Source organism: Chiloscyllium punctatum, unplaced genomic scaffold (genome assembly GCF_047496795.1).
Source record: "Chiloscyllium punctatum isolate Juve2018m unplaced genomic scaffold, sChiPun1.3 scaffold_854, whole genome shotgun sequence".
Classification (NCBI taxonomy): domain Eukaryota; kingdom Metazoa; phylum Chordata; class Chondrichthyes; order Orectolobiformes; family Hemiscylliidae; genus Chiloscyllium; species Chiloscyllium punctatum.
In genome coordinates, this window is record NW_027310588.1 from 32,501 (window position 1) to 35,000 (window position 2,500).

Consider the following 2,500-nt stretch of genomic DNA (forward strand, 5'->3'; position numbering starts at 1 on the left):
TTCCGTTTCAACTTGTCTCGCGAGGGTGGTTTCGGGGCCAGCAGGAGAGCTCGTCGGGGTAGCAGGCCCTGCAGCCGTGGTCACCGCCAAACCCCCCACAACTGTTGGGCGCCTACCTGCGCGGGGCAGGAGGACACTTTCCGATTTCAAATCTCCGTTTGCCGAGTCCACCCCGAACGCACGCGGGCGGGCGGGTTCGCATCACCCTTCGTCACAAGGGGCGAAGCCCGTTCCACCGTCTCGTCAGTAGTGCCGACCGGTCTGTGATCGACGAGGGGAGCCACACCAGGTCCGGCCCTGCTGCTTGGCGGCACCGCGTCGTCGGGAGCTCGCGACAGACGGAGGGTTTCGGTGTACTCTCCAGCCACGGGAAACGAAGCCGGTGATGCAGGCGCCGGTCTTTCGCTCCCAAATCGGCTGGGTTTACATCGTTGCTATCTAGTCACGCTCCCTTCAAACCCGACGGGGTACCTATTCCCCTCACCCGTCTGTGCGTATACAGCCTCTTTGCACTTGCGGGATGGGGGTGGTGGTTTAAAGACTCTCGAGTTGCCGCCCGTCGGTCTCCGAGCTCCGTGCAGTAGTGATCCCCAGCGAACTGCCAGCAGGGCGAACGAGCGATCCCGCTCTCGGTCGGGGCGCCTGGCGTCGATCGGTGGTCGGTGGCTTGCGGGCAAGCTGCGCTGTGAGTGTGGGAACGAGTATGACGAGCCGTTGCCGCGACTCCCAGTCCACCTCGGCGGTGGCTGGGCCGGGCGGGCGTCTGCTCGGGCGAGTGCCGCCCCCGCCTCCTCGCAGGAAGTCCGCTCGCCGACACGCCGCCACGTGCACGCGTCAGTGACGCTGCCGAACCGATGGCCGGTGCCCGTTCCCGCCTCTGCTTTTCCTAGGGCAAAGCTGCTGCACGCCTCGTGATACTAGGCGGGCGACATGGTGGCGGTGATCCTGCCTCCGTCGCTGCGGTGCGTTGGGGCACGCATCGCCTCTTGGGCGCCCTGTCCTCCTCCCCCCAATAGACGTATGTTTCTGCGGGCCGCACCAGGATGGTGCTCCCCATCGCTTCACGCCACCCTGCTCCGCCCGCACGCCGGCGTGCAGGTGGCTGTAGCTCAAGGTGGGGAGCGTATGTGCGGTCCGGGTCGCTTTCCTCTGGCGAGGGAGAGACCTAAAACAAACTCAGACAACTCTTGACGGTGGATCACTCGGCTCGTGCGTCGATGACGAACGCAGCTAGCTGCGAGAATTAATGTGAATTGCAGGACACATTGATCATCGACACTTTGAACGCACTTTGCGGCCCCGGGTTCTTCCCGGGGCCACGCCTGTCTGAGGGTCGTTTGGCAATCAATCGCACTCGCCTTGGCTGGCGAGAGCGCGGCTGGGGTGTCGCAGAGGACCCGTCCTCTTTGTCCCCCTAAGTTCAGACTCCGGAGCCCTCCGGCGTCGGAGCGCTTGGCCTTTCCCCCCCACCCTGCACATTCCGTTCGTCAGGCTCGACGCCATCCCCCCGCCGGGGAGCGCGGCCTGGCGTCCGTCTGTGTCGTGGCAGTGGGGCCAGCACGGCTGTCACCGGTCCCAGAATGGCTGTCGGTGGTTCACACTGTGTGTGTGTGCCAACCCTCCTGGTCTCTGGGACACGGAGCTGCCACGAAGTGTTGAGCCTCCAGTGGGGGGTCTGCCTAAGCTCTGCACGTCCGCATTGGGTCCGTCTCTCGGTTGGCTGGCAGTGGAAAGAGTGAAGGGAGCCGCGGAGGTCCGGTGCTGGTGCGCCGCCGGCCTGACCGTGGAGCTCGCCGGTTTGACACGCTGACCCGACTCGATGGTTGATCGATTGAGAGTGCTGGGAGCTGCAGGCCGCCCGCTGCTGCAGCCGCCCGTCTCGTGGTTCGTCCTCGGCCTTAAGTGGCCGGCGGGGCGTCTGATCCTGTCTCCCCTGCTGGCGCCGAGTGCCTGGCCGAGGGAGGAGGTTTTCGTCGAACGCTGTGACTTGGACGGTCGCACGCGCGTGGATCGCTGGCTCTTGGCTCTCCCGTTCAGTCCGCACGTTTTCCGCTCCGTCCTGCCACCGGTCTCGGGAGGTACGGAGGGGTTGGCGGGCGTGGTGTGTGCTCCGTCACCGTGCAGGCACACCTACCACGCCGTCGGCCGACCCCCGCACGGTCCTCCTGGCCATCGGGAGGACGGCGGAACGTCGGGCTGTCGGGGGCCAAGTCGCCAGAAGGCCACCGCTGTGTCTTCCGTACCCTGTCACCGTCGGCGTGCCTTCCTCAACTCGTCCGACTCGGGGCCGCTGGGTTCAGGAGCGGCGTCGCCCGCCGGCCCCACTGAAGGCCGTGCCGTTCCGCGGCTGGCGATCGATGTGCGTGGCGTGCCTGCGCGACCGTTCGCCACTTGAGCCTCGGCACTCCTCTCTCCCTCTCTCTGACCGTCGGGCAGTCTCTGTCTGCTGGTGCCTCGCACGTCCCGGGCGGCGGGTCGTCACCCCCGCGACCGGGCCTCC

General features: G+C 66.5%; 1 non-coding gene across 1 annotated transcript; it reads left to right on the top strand.

The window, feature by feature from the left end:
- Positions 1-1,182: 1,182 nt before the first annotated feature.
- LOC140474133 (5.8S ribosomal RNA) lies at positions 1,183-1,336 on the top strand. The gene has a single exon (XR_011958849.1). It is a non-coding gene; the product is annotated as a 5.8S ribosomal RNA (ribosomal RNA).
- The last annotated feature ends 1,164 nt before the right edge of the window (positions 1,337-2,500 follow it).